The 13,610-nt window shown below is 40.6% G+C and overlaps 1 long non-coding RNA gene across 2 annotated transcripts; it reads left to right on the top strand.

Moving 5' to 3' along the window:
- Positions 1-1,171: 1,171 nt before the first annotated feature.
- LOC146716643 (uncharacterized) lies at positions 1,172-5,202 on the top strand. Of its 2 annotated transcripts, none has more exons than XR_014919156.1 (3): positions 1,172-1,367; positions 2,442-2,906; positions 3,002-5,202. It is a non-coding gene; the product is annotated as an uncharacterized LOC146716643 (long non-coding RNA). The 2 variants fall into 2 exon arrangements; XR_014919155.1 differs by having other exon boundaries at positions 2,442-3,070; positions 3,223-5,202.
- Positions 5,203-13,610: the final 8,408 nt, after the last annotated feature.

The following is a 13,610-nucleotide window of genomic DNA, read 5'->3' as shown; positions in this document are numbered from 1 at the left end:
GGTTCTGTTTGCTACTCAGCCAGAATAAACAGCTCGCTCTTTTTAAAAGTAGGCTCCAGAATGGATGATGGCATGTTCGCATGTCTTTATGCAACACTGAGTGTGCTGAACTAAAGGTAGGCCTAGTTTCATTTTCATGGTCATTATTATCATGACAATGATTACGCCTTATTCTGATTATTTCTCCCTTTTGGAGATGTAACATTTACATGAGGGGTGTAGGAACATTTCCCCCTAAATATTTTTAGATAAATTTTTGTTGAAGTCACTGTTTTTGTCGTATTGATGATGCAGCTAGAATAAGTGCTTTTAAATAAAAGAATAACCATTCAAAGTGCTCAGTGGTGAAACTGTAACTCTTTCAGAGTTTGACAGCTGGACAAGTGATGCCGTATTTAAAGAAACATGAGATGAGTGCAGCATATTATCTGAACAGAGATCATTCAATGAGCAAGAATAAACACTGAAAGAGAAACACTTCACTGTTGATTATCATATGAAGTCTAATAAAAGCTGTTAATCTGTTAATATCCTGCTAATCTGCATACAGCAAATACAGAACATGCGACTTTAAAGCATCCAGCAAAGTGATAACTGTCCTCTGCCCACTAAGTAGTGACTCTACAAAAGATTATTTTCAATATCATCTTTATATTATATTTAGTTATTCTCCAGCGCAACAATGTAAGGAGCTCTGTGATTGGTTAGGAAAGGACAGACTGGCCACCTCGATTTTTCTTCACTGCACATTGATCCATAGCTTTGCTCTGTAAAGGCTAACAAAGTGCTTTTGCTTTACAAAGACATTCAGCGTCGGTATTCACTCTTTTAAAATGCCACTGAACACTGGAGTGAAATGGAGCCCTGATCCTCAGAGTTTTATTGTTGCTAACATTTCTTATAGATAGCACAGATAGTGCCCCACTGCAGTAATCACTCATGTCTAGATATTCCTGTTAAAAATGAGTTTTTCCTCCCCACTGTAACATGGCAAACATAGCAAACGGATAATCCAGCTGAAGCTTCAGACAGCCGTCAGACAGTGAAACACTGCCATCTGCTGGACGCGAATAACAAAGACGCTGCTTTGACGGGTGAGGGAGTTTCAACAAGTCTGCAACGACTCAAGCATCAAACTACAGAACTATTCTAGCGGACATGGTGCTCTAATGACTGCTTCATTAACGCAGGTCAGAAAGGATCAAACATATCAATAAATCATAAAACACAAAACGTCTCTTATTGCCCAGGGCTCAGGAAGTGAGTGTGTTCCTTATAGCCCAACACGTTCTCACTCCCAACTCGTCAAACGTGTGACGCATGGTCAGGCTCCCTCTGCTTCACTTATGGACCATATGGACCACCAGGTAAGACCATTTAAACGGACAGCATTTATAGAATGACTATTAAAAGTCTGCGAGTGTCAGTAATGTTAATGTGGTTATGTTAGTAATACACCGAGTGCTAATATAACAGCTTTAAGATGCATTTGTAGATGTTATTACGTGTTTTACCGTCTTTATGGTGCTAGCTTAAAGTTACGGTGTAAACGTTAGCTTATATTGGAGGAAAGCTGTTACTGTTTAAACGATGTTAGCACAGAAATATTAGCTTCTGTCATGACTGATGAAGTTACTAGTTAATAAAGTTTCCAGTAAAGTGTTTAATCGCAGCCACAGACTGACAGCAAATATCTCGATTAGCTTCAGTGCATCTGTAATAAATATGTGCAAGTTTCAGTGCTTCGTTTAAACTGTATGATACTTATACTGACCCAGGGTCAGTGTAAAATACAATCCTAGCTGTGTGAACAAAGCCTGGCTGCTTTAATCCTGCATGACAAACCTCAGGATGCAGGTTATTATTACTCTTTCCTGCTGGCACACCTGTCACACCTGAGAGTCAGCTAGAAACTCACAGTGACGTGGACATCATGCAAAGACTGCCAGACTCTGTAATACTGCAAATGATCAGTGACTCAGGTTATCACTAAACTTTAAACGGCACCTCTGTGTCTCTGTGTGCTGAACATCTAGGATTGAGTCAGGCTGCATTGACTGTGGGACTTTAATGTGTTAAAAGCAGGTTGAAGACGGCTCAGAAACATTTGAAGATTAAAATTTAGCATTATGGCTGCTGGTGGTTTGTAAAGCCTCTACTCAGCTGTATTTTTGTTACTAATTTATGTTTGTTGTTGTTTAACACAGATTTCAGAAGAGCAAATATGCTTAATAGTTTAACTAGATTTCATTTGTCAGTGTGGGACTGCTGAGTCACCTGAAGAACTCATTTCATTCATTCTCCACATGATGTTCATTTACAGAAATGTTTCACAGGAACTGATTTCTCCCAAAGGGTGAACTAGTGTGTTTCCATAGATTACCTCTGTATGAATGTACTTCTTAAATGAAGGCAAGTGTTTGTCCTTTTTTGTTCCTCAGGTACAGTACGTGATATCAAGGGCAGGCGGTCATCACTGGGGGTAGACAAGAAGCAGACGTACTTCCAAGAGGGAGCTGCAGTGAGGTCAGAGGTCAGAATCTGAAACAGCTCAGGTTTATATTTTAGAGGTTATAAAAAATCAAAATGTATTATTTAAAGAAACCTTTAAATAATAGTCATAATTATGATTATTATAAGAAATATCAAACATTTAAGTGGATTTTCTGTTACACATATCGTGTTAGCCCTGCAATAAACTGGCAGCCTGTCTTTGTCCTGTATCAGCTGGGATAGGCTTCATCCTCCTGCAACCCTGAATTGGATACATTGTATTCCAATTATGTAATCTGATCATTTACAAACTCAAGGTATCTAATCAAAATGTAAGTGATGCCGCCCTTGACAGACAGGGAGATTTTATTCCTCAAAGACCATCATCCAGTCGAAGTACTAGTTGCCACGTGGTCAGTGTTCTCACAACCATTGATTTTATCTCACAACTTGTTTTCACCAAAGAATTTCAGTAAGTAAATATTCTTCAATCTCTTTTTCCCCCCAGTGTCTGCAGATCAGCATCAGTGTCCACGTGAAGAACCTAGTTATGTTGCCAGTGTCAACCCAACAAAAGGTACTTTACCTTCTTGTATATATTGTGATTCCTTTACTTTTATATTTGTTGTTATAGTTGAGTTAGGCAGGGCTTTTGTGCAGTCCTAAGAAACATACTGCCTAGAGTGTTTTTCACTTTGTGGAAGAGTTTCTTTATTTTTTTTCTGTTAGTGTGTGGAACTGAGGTGCTTCGTCAGGAGCTCCTTCAGTTGTTGGAGGATGGAGAAGAGGACGCAGCCATGACTTGTGAGACGTCGTCTGAGGCAGCTGCTACTCACTGGGCGATCAGAAACATGGTGTCCTTGCTAAAGTGGAAAGAGGCCAGGCCTTGTCTTATAGACAATATGTTAGCTACTCTGGATCCACAGTCACACCGTGTGTGTCAGTGTGGCAAACAAGTAGTTGTGAGGTGTCTGGACTGCCTGCCTCTTCCATTCCTTTGTGCTGACTGTGATATTGCAGTTCACACACGCTTTGTCCTGCACAGCAGAGAGGCAGTAACAGGAGGGTTTTTGCAGCCTTCATCAGAGTTTCACAATCCAATATGTACGGTTTTTAAGTCTTATGCATTTATTGCTATGTACTATGAGTGTGTGCTGTTATTGTATATTTATTGTGTATCATTTAATTTCCAATTCTTTTTATATATATTGTGTGTTTTTAATGTTAGTTCGGCTGTTGCCTGTGCAAAGACCAGACTGTGTGTGACTGCCCAGCAGGTAACGTTGAGGTTTCACCCGGTGCAATTGTGGCTCTTGTAACCATAAATGGTAAGTTGCTCTTTTGTCACACAGTACATACACAATAGATGTGTTTGCAGGTTTTATTGCAAATTGTACATTGCTACATTGTTTTGAATTACCCTCGGCCCGCAGTATATGTGGGCACCTGTCAAAGGTCATTTGGATTTACCAGACCGCTTTGAAAACAACATGGGAAAAAATGAATGTCTTTGTTGAGCCATGACTGGATTTCTCCTTATCCTTCCTAAAGGCCGTTATAACCTTGCACTGCCAGTGGTGAGCTGCACCAGCTGTGGCCTAATGTGGTCCCCCTCAGTTAAGGACTTCCAGGGTGGTGGATATTGGCCTGGCACCTTAAATTTCTGCACCCTGTTTTCAATGGATGTCTTTCAGTCTTTCTATGACATTAAGAAGCTGCAGCAGGGATGTCACTTAAGGCCTTTGTCAAAGTGCTGGATGAACGAACAGCCCATTTTGGAAGGGTGAGTTTCTAAATTTGTCAAGTTTAAGGAAATTGTGCAAATCAATGTTTATGATGACTGTCCGTGAATATTCTGTTGTTTGTCCTCTACTTAAAAGACTGGCCGAATATCAGCTGATGCCTTCAGCAAAAGTTTCTTGGAGTGGAGTGCTGTAAAGTGTGAGGTGGACAGGATGTGCAAGGAGCCATGCTTTAGCTGCCCTGCCTGCACTCCAGACATGCTCGCCGTCTCAGTTGATGGAAACTGCAAGCTTTATCGCTTTCAATCAAATGCAAGGTACGTTATGCATTGTGTACATAAATCAAATATGGATTTGTACAAAAATTGTATTTTGATGTTTCTTTTCAAACAACTGTCACCGTGTTCGTTCAGCACTTCAGAGCAGGGGAACTTTGAAGGTGTCTTCATTGAGAAAGATGAGGAAGTTGCTGAGTTTGTGAAATACATCCAGAGACACACAAATGATGTAAGATACACATATATATCAGTGCTGTCAGCGTTAATCTTGTTAAAATGACGTTAACGCCATAACCATATACTCATACGTGTGTGTGTGTGGATACATATTTGGATGGGTGGATATTTATTTTGTTTTTCTCTTGGTGTTGTCGTAATACTATTTACTTGACTTTATCTTAATGTGTACTTCATTTTGAGTAGCTCACACTTGGATGTGCGAGGTATACTGCAGCTTGTAGTCTTGGATACGTTTAAGACATTTTGTTATAAGGTTGAATGAATTCAGCAGTCATGTATTGTGACCTCCTTTCTATAGATCAAATGGGGAGGTGCGTTTCAGGATGGGGACGGTTCTACAGTTGGAGAAGAGGTGGAACAAGTAAACAGTTTCCTGTCTAGGGCGGCCATCACAACGAAGTACATGTCTAAAGCAGGTGTGTGTCTGTGTGTGAGATTCCACTCAGTCTCCTGCTCTTTCATTCTTATTTGTATACTAACTGAAATGCAGGGCGAACAGACATGCTGAGCCTCCTGGCTTTGGGCTGGAACAAAAGGAAAGTGGAACAACTGGGCCGCACTTTGAGCCAGAGATATCTAAAGGTCATTTTTTCAACACCCATTTTAATGTGTGTGGTAATGGGGCAAAAACACCAGTACTCTAAAAATGTCCATATGAATGACATTTATTAATGTATTCTTAGATCATAAGGATCCTTAGAGAACAAGTGGAGCCTGAATGCGAGCAGAAATGAGCTGGGTGTGGATGACGACACACTGCAGCAGTGGGCTGAAGGTGAGTCTCAATATAATGCACTCGTGTATAACAACAGGACCCACCATGGCCTCATTAAAGAACTTAGAGTTAAGATCTTTCTGACAGTGTCAACAAACAATGAAAAATAAGCTTGTAAAAGCAGAATTGATGGCAGAGTTGTTGCGTTTGATCAAATTGGATTGGACCTGGGTTGAAGTGATGTCGTACTAGTTGGTTTTATAAAGCTGAACACCAACATACTTGTTATCTCATGATAATGCAGCACATGAAGGCTCCAGATGTCTTATAATGAATATCATCAAGTCAGTGATTACAGAGTCCACTGTAGTTTGGTGACTGTTACTCATCCTGTGTTCTGATTAATATTCCTCTCACTTAGAAACGGATCAAACTGATGGCAGCCTTGGAGCGTTGCAGGCACGAGTAGAGGAGCTTGTCGTCATCATCAGAGTGCGAACACAAAGTCTTTACAGACAAAATGGTGTCACAGTTTCTTTGAAACGGACCGTTTGATGCTCAGTTTGTACAGCTTGTACAGCTACTTTGTAAACAGAATAAAATCAGATCCAGGTTTGTTTAAGCTGGATGTGATTTGTTCTAGCAAACGAATTGATGAGTGTAGATTAAAATGTAAATATATGCATTATGTGAAGGTGTTCCTTTTTATGATTATTTACAGATAGCAACAAGAGGCGACACAGAATTCACAAGGTCATCTTAGATGAGAAGAAACGCTTGGCGGCTGCTGTTGACGACTACAACAAGGAAACAAGCAACAAAGCAAATCGTATCCAGTGATGCCCTCATGCAGAGCGACGTTTGGCCCTGGCAGAGCACAAGTGAACGTAAGCTCTTGATTTCTAAATATCCTTTTTAAACAAACTCCCAGTATCTGAGCAGCAGTTGAATGTTTTGTTCTTGAATCATAATATGCTGCTATGTTTTCCCATCTGATGTTGTTAAACTGCAGCTGCTGCTGACCTCCGGACAAAGAGAAAGGTCTTTGAGAAGGTGATGGCTGTGAGGCGCCTGAGAGAGGAGGAGATGATCCTTTGCAGGGAGATGCAGCATCACTGGACAGTGTTGCGAATGCGATCTGTGGTGTTGGGGACAATCTCCTCAGACTGTAAGCACATCTTTTATTTATTTATACATTTGGTGATGAATTGATTGAAAATAATAGCAGATGCTAAAGTCTTACTGGATCTTTTACCTATATTTGGGTTGCTAGCTAACACTGCCTTCTCCCTTAAAAAAAAGCTTAATTACATGATCCTAATTCCTTGTTTATGAGGTGAGGTTTGTTTGTTTGTTTTACTTATATTTAATAGTTTTGTTGTTTTTACAGCCTCCCTTGTTGGCATGTCGGAGGATGCACAGAAAGGACTCCATAGCCTGGTTTAAAAACAAAGTGAACTGAAAGCTGAAACGCTCAAAGTAAAGGACGTGTACAAGAGAATCCTCAGCCACCAACCACTCCTGGAAATGGACTCGGAGGAGGAGGAGGACGTTCCAGACGATGAGAGTGATTTGAGCACTTCTGATGAAGACTGATTGTGTCATCATTGATGTTATGTTTGCTAGAATAAAAAGTTAATCACATCTGTTTAATGTGATTTTTATAATGTCTGTTTCAGAAATTGCTTATCAACAGACATTTTACATGTTGAGAAGAAAAATGTAATTCCCTTGGTGCAGTTGTTTACCCTGAATCATTCTTTCCCATCTAATTTAATGACTCGTGTACATGTTCAGATACAATAACATAATTGAATTCATGGGATGCTTTCTGGGCTGCTCAAATTACCACAAAATGTAAAAGCACCAGGCAGCACACTCACAAGGACATGTTTTGTTCAGTGTTTTGTTGAAGAAATCAACAAGTACAACTGAGATGTTTGCTGTAGTGGTGTGTTTGTTAAGAAGCATGCCAGCACACTGGTGAACTGACAGTCCCAGAATGCACCCGAGCCAGTGACTCGCCCCAGAACAAATGACATTAATTATCTAGAAAGACAACCGTGATCAAAGACTAAGTAAAAGAGTAGGAAACAAAAGATAAGGAAAGGTACTGTGGGGTAGGAAAGAAAGGCCAGAGCTGTGCAAAATGACCTCCAGCAGGCCACAAATATGCACGTCTGCTCAAACGGTCAGATACTGACTCCATGAGGGTGGTATGAGGGCTCGACGTCCACAGGTGGGGGTTGTGCTTACAGCCCAACACCGTGCAGGATGTTTGGCATTTGCCAGAGAACACCAAGCTTGGCAACTTTGCCACTGGCGCCCTGTGCTCTTCACAGATGAAAGCAAGTTCACACTAAGTACTTGTGACAGAGTCTGGAGACATATTGGAGAACCTTCTGCTGCCTGAAACATCCACCAGCATGATGGTTGGGCAGTGGGTCACTAATGGTGTGGGTGGCATTTCTTTGGGGGACCGCACAGCCCCCCGTGTGCTCGGCAGAGGTAGCCTGACTGCCATTAGGTGCTGAAATTAGATCCTCAGACCCCTTGTGAGACTAAATGCTGGTGCGGGTGGCCCCGGGTTCCTCCTAATGCAAGACAGCGCTAGACCTCATGTGGCTGGAGTGTGTCAGCAGTTCCTGCAAGACGAAGGCATTGATGCTGTGGACTGGCCCGCCCATTCCCCAGATCTGAATCCATTTGAGGACATCTGGGACATCACGTCTCACTCCATCCACCAACTGCACCACAGACTGTCCAGGAGTTGGCAGATGCTTTAGTCCTGGAGTCTGGGAGGAGATCCATCAGGAGACCATCTGCCACTTCATCAGGAGCATGCCCAGGTGTTGTAGTGAGGTCATACAGGCATGTGGAGGCCACACAGACTACAGAGCCTCATTTTGACGTGTTTGAAGGACATTACATCAAACCAGATGAATGATTCTGTATTGCACTGATCAAGGAACCAACCCAATAGGAGCTAAAGGCATCCTCTTCACATTACTTAACATAGTGAGTTTATACTATGTTTAATGTGCATTTTCTTCATCAGTCTAGAACATAACATGTTAGCGCTCCCTGGTTCTTTTTGGAGACAGATCCTGAGACAGCAGGCAGCTTTGGAGAACTCATGCCAGCTGTGGTCATTAAGGAAAACTTTGATTTAATATTGATTTCATGACAACTATCCTCAGGCACATATTCCTGGATATATACAATGACACGAGTAGACACTAACCCCCAGCAGTCTGGTGCTATGACAGCATAACTAAGGGCTGACCTGAACCAGCCCCAACTATAAGCTCTATAAAGAAGTAAAGTCTTATGCCAACTCTTAAAAGTCTTGACCATGTCCACCTCCAAAACTCATAATGGACTTTGGAGGTGGACAGCTATCAAGCTCCTCACAGAGGAGCAGCTTGACAGCTAACAGCTCCCAATTTAGTTTAGTCCAAATACATGAATTCAAATTGAGGTGATAACTATTTATCAACAGTATGAATGTCTGTTCCCGTCCAACAAAGTTGTTACTACATACCATGTTGAGCAAGGCTTCCACTTGACTTTAACTTCTTCTTTTTCCTGAAAAACATGATATAAACAAACAATTAATTCAGAAAGACATGCAGGTTGCATACAAAAAGGAGCCTACAAACATTTGTGTACTGTTGAATGGCTCAATATATTATACAGTTAGTTTACAAAAATATAAGAACCACTACAATGCTTGTACTGCCAGCATCGAGTGCATGTCAGCAAAGCAACACTGCTTACATTGTGGCTCACAAGCTCCACTCCTTTTCATCAAAACCAAAATTTTATCTACATTCTGTTTTTTACACTTTAAATCCCAGTTAGGTTAAATATTACCAGTAGCTTTTCAGATAAAACAGTAATAAAGTCCTAATGGTTTCATAAATCTTCATATTTTTTTTCATATAAGCATCGGGGACAAGGCTGTCTTGCAACTGTTGAGGTCACTAGTGTGCGCCCTATTTCTTCCAGGATCACTCTTCATTTGTAGGTTTTAGTGGACTCCTACTACTGTGAAGTGGTTTTCATGGGACAGGGGCTTGTATTCCAAGATCTGGGAGATTGTAGAAATGAGCAGTGATGCCCTTCTTGCCATCTTTCCAGAAATATCAGTGATCTGGAAGCTGTTAGGCTGACTTACAGCAGCAGCACTTTCTGCACCTGCAGAAACTCCAGGACACATTTACTAACAGTGTTTGTTGCTGTGTGTGCTGCAGCTGCAGCTTTGAATTTTTTTTGAGAGCTAATATTTTGGCTTTGGTGTCTTGTTATGAAATGTACAAGAGTAAGAGTGTTAGCATGTGTGTCAAAGCTACGTTTGACTGGGAAACTCAAAGCTCAATAACCTGTATCAACAACAATTCACTGCAGCCTGTGTAATATTTGATGCATCATAATTTATTCCAGTCTATCTTGCAAATACATGTTTGCGTTGCAATGTCATGCACAACACACACAACTATTAGAGCCTTAAGATCAAACCTGCGTCATTCTTTTGGTCCACTGCAGTGTAGCAGTCAAACAAGGAGAAGTGAAGTGGCCCCAAATGGCCAGGATAGAGATCAGAGGGTTAATGCGTAAAATGCATAAAAATATTATTGATTACAGGATAATACATTAATGTTAATATCAACAATAAGCTTTTTACTCTGAAGTTACAAGTATAAACAATGCTGTTACATTTACACTTACATTTTTTACTATAAGTATGGAAACAAGTGAACAGCATTTTATAATAAGTTTAACTGGAATTCTGTACACTGAAAAACAAACAACAGATAAAAAACACAAACAAACAGCCAGTGCCTTCATCTGTCCATTAAATGTCAAACATCGCTTTGACCTGTAGTCTCTGCTCATCAGCACATGCTTTTAAAAAGAGCTCCATGTCCTCTGCAAACTGAAAAACAAAGAGGAAGAAGTCCCTCTACACAAAAACACTGTGGATGACAGGCCAGGCAAACATCTATTGACCTGTTTGAATGCCTCCTCATCATGTGAGCCTTGAAGTTTTTTTGTAAGAAGACTAAGACCACAGTGAGGACGTTTCATTTTCATGGACTTTCCACAAGCCCCAGTTTCATTTAGCACAGAGGGTGGAGCACATGAATGTTCTACCCAAGATTCAGGAAATGGTTTAGATGCTGGAGACGAGACATGGAGAGGGAGACGGGGCTCCACGGAGAGTTCAGTGGGGAGCAGTCCTGAATGCTGACATGACAATAATTGCCTTGCCATATCCCCACGCTGTATGACTGTCATGTTACAGAAGGGCAGTGAAAGTGCACCGGCACATCATTTTGTCTGTAAGAGAGAAAAAAAGAAAAAACATGTAATTTAAATGTAGTTGTATAGAATGCAGTCAGTTTATCTAACAATCAGATTGTACATATTAACAAAAATATCCAAGCCGTCCTCAATAATGAAAGCAAAATGGTGTGGATCACAAGAGCTGTCAGGAAATGTGGTGAACAGGAAAAATATTTAATGAAAACACTTTTTTCTCTCGCTGATGAATGAACTGAACTATAGAATGTGAAAAATAACTTTTAAGTCAACAAAGACCTGCAGAGGTGCTGAAAAGAAGTGCATATTTATGACTTTAACTATGAGGTATATTTAATACCAACATACCTTTGAAAGGCAAAGCACTTTGAATGTGTCCATTTATATGCTGCTCAATCTTTGCCCTGACAGCAGGGCTGAGAGTGGGGCACAGAGGGCAGTGAAACAGCCAACACGTGGTGCATTCCTGCAATTCTGGCCTGGAGGCAGAACTCCAATTTGATATTTGCATCTAAAACAGAGAGAAAAACAGATAAACACCATATACACATTTAAGTTCAGGTTTTAGCAGAAATAACACGTTACAGTTAGCATGTAAGAGATTTGGGAGAAAATTCTTTACAAAAACATAATTTACAAGAAACTTTTATTTGTGACATACGTATCTATTGACATATAAAAGACAACTGAACAAAGGCTAACTAACATCTTGGCAATAAAACAGAATAAATAGAGAATATTAGTATTTATACATATATAAAACTCTCTGTGACGACCTTTACAATGTTTTTGCAGGTGGAATGAGAGACATGAATAAAGTGCAATATGCAGTAAATGGAACAATGTGCATTGATGTTACAGATCGTGAAAAGTAGTGAAGTGAATTTGTTCATAACAAGCAAAAATCAAATACGTTTGAAACTGACCACTAAATGCTAACCAGAGGTGTCAAAAGTGCACATTCTTACTAAAGTTTAGATGCCTCGGGGGTCTGACCGTTGTTGTAGCGCTAACAAAGTGCCAACGTAATCAGTGTAAGCAAACTAGATGATTCCTACAATTATATAATTATTAACGGCAAATTTAGACATGAAAGACTCTGTAACAACCTTTACGATCCACTTGCAAGGTTTCCACAGTCGATGGCTGTATCCCAATTCAGGGTCTGCAGCCTTAAAGTTCGCAGCCTCAACGGTCCATGAACTCTGAACATCTGAACTCTGAAGCATGAACTCTGTGTCAAAGATTCAAGTTGCAGTTATTTATATTTCCTATCACCTTAAATCTTCACTCAAAGACACTCAAGTATCTGTGACAGTGTGTATATAGATGTATCATATATAAGAGAGAAATATTGTTATTTTAATATGTTGGCATTACTAAATGTGGCTCAGTGCTTACATATATGTGTAAAAAGCAAATGTACGAGCTGTGATAACTGTGTCTGATAGAATGAAGAGTAGACTGATAAATGAAATATTCCTTTATTGGGTGAGAAAATCAGACCATGTCATAACTGCTTTAAGTCATACAGAATAGACATCAGAGCCTTAAACAGGCTGACTTCTGCTAAATGGGTCAAACTGGGCAGAAAGTCTACAAACACATAACATCCTTATAGAATATGATGTAACACTATAGATCAACTTAGCTCAGAATATATAAAGCAAATAAACAATTACAGCAATATGATGCAACAAACACAGCAGTGCTACTGATCCAAAACACTCAAAGCTTCATAGAACTGAAACAAACATTTATTTTTAGCTCCATTCTGCTGCTGATACAGACTTTAGGTTTCTGAACATTAAACTTGTTGCTGCCTTTCATAGTGTGTAACTTGAAGGCCCTGAGTACTTTCTCCCACACTGAAAACACTGGGATGACAACATTATTTGAACATTACCTAATAAGACTGATTCAGGACAGACAGTTATGTTAAACTTTCCTAGCAGTCCTTCACAAACAGGGAACAGTCTGTCTATTCTCTCCATCTGTCAGCTGCTGCTGGCTCTTCCTCCTCCTCTTCCTCACACACTGCTGAGTTTGTCCTGGTGGATCATCAGGGCTGCAAAGCCTCACAGATGATGTGCAGCAGTGGCTCCCTCAGTCTGTCCTCACTCTGGACACTTGCAGTCGTCACACATGGAAATCAAATGTGTGATAAGCTGCAGGATTCAAACACAAGTGTGACTTATAAACACATGTTCATACTTTTATTCCACAATCAGAGAGAAAGAAACAGAGAGAGAGTGCAGGACCATAGCTGGACTCGCCATCGGGCATACCGGGCATTTGCCCGGTGGGCCGCTTTTATGGGCCGATCGATTTTTTTTTTCTTTTGGAAGGGTATAAATAATGAAAGGTGTTGGATTGGCCAATTGGTCATGATCGACTCTGGGCTGGACCAATTACAGCCGAGGAGGTCGGATGCACCCTCCCCCTTGTTTAGCAATCTTATAGATGAACTAAAGAAAATGGAGAACAAAAAAAGGAAAGAAGGTGCAGAAAAAATTAGGGCCAAAAAGAAACAAGCCCTTCAGGCAGACGCTGCCAAATGTGTAAAAATAACTGAATTGTTTGGCGGTAGCTGTGGCATAGCTTCCACAGATTTAGCAACATCAGCAAGTGGTGGAGGCCAGCAGGTGGATAAGGGAAAGGGGAGGCAAGAGGAGGAGAGACCCGAGGTCGCCACCGGTCATAGTGGCAGAGGAACTGAACTTCAGGTAAGAAGTTATGACCTGCTGTCTATCTGTGTCAGATATAAACCAAGTTTAGTTGTAGTTTGTTTTCGTTGTGCTGACTTTTTACAGTCGC

Source organism: Copadichromis virginalis, linkage group LG3 (assembly GCF_057382275.1).
Source record: "Copadichromis virginalis isolate Kocher_CV1m ecotype Utaka linkage group LG3, C_Virginalis_male_GT1.1, whole genome shotgun sequence".
NCBI lineage: Eukaryota > Metazoa > Chordata > Actinopteri > Cichliformes > Cichlidae > Copadichromis > Copadichromis virginalis.
Note: the sequence above shows the minus strand (reverse complement) of the source record. Positions and strands in the feature narration are given on the sequence as shown.